We start from the raw sequence: 751 nt of genomic DNA, 5'->3' as shown, positions 1-751 counted from the left end.
TTAGAATGGTGAGGGGAGATTTGACTGAAGTTTATAAGAACCTGAAAGGCCTTGACATGGTGAATGAGGAAAGGATGTTTCCTCTTGTGGGTGAGTCCAGCACTAGGGGGCACTGTTTCGAAATTAGGGGTCGCCGCTTTAGGACAGAGAGGAGGAGAACATTTTTCTCTGGAGGGTTGTGTGACTTTGGAATTCTCTGCCACAGAAGGTGGTGGAGACGGGGTCATTGAATATTTTTAAGGTGGAGATAGATAGATTCTTATCAGGCCAGGGAATGAAAGGTTATCAAGGTTAGATGGGAGTGTGGAATTCGAAACACAAACCGATCAGCTATGATCTGATTGAATGGCGGTGCAGACTCGAGGGGCCGAATGGCCTACGTCTGCTCCTAGTTCATATGCGTGTATTTTTTACTCAGCTTACATGTGAGGTGCTTTTGACTTACTTCTGTTATTGTAAAGTTAGTGGAGGTGCTGTGGATGGTTTTCTGGAGGTTGCGTTGTGAGCTTCTGCAGACATTCATGGAGGACAGAGGATTTGCTAACCGAACTCTGGACGAGTTATGGGGACTGTAGTTACATGACCTACAAATGGAGCAGAGGCTAGAGAGGGGAAACTCTGTAAAGTGGGAGGAGGAGGGGGCTCTGCCCTACCCACCCCGGGTTCTCCAAGAGCAAACAGAGCAGTGGTCCTAATATCGAGCCCTGGGGAACACCAGTGTATACTCACCTGCAGTCTGACCAACAACCTT

This window comes from Heterodontus francisci, unplaced genomic scaffold (genome assembly GCF_036365525.1).
Source record: "Heterodontus francisci isolate sHetFra1 unplaced genomic scaffold, sHetFra1.hap1 HAP1_SCAFFOLD_276, whole genome shotgun sequence".
Lineage (NCBI taxonomy): Eukaryota > Metazoa > Chordata > Chondrichthyes > Heterodontiformes > Heterodontidae > Heterodontus > Heterodontus francisci.
The sequence above is the reverse complement of the archived record's forward strand: the minus strand, read 5'-3'. Positions refer to the sequence as shown.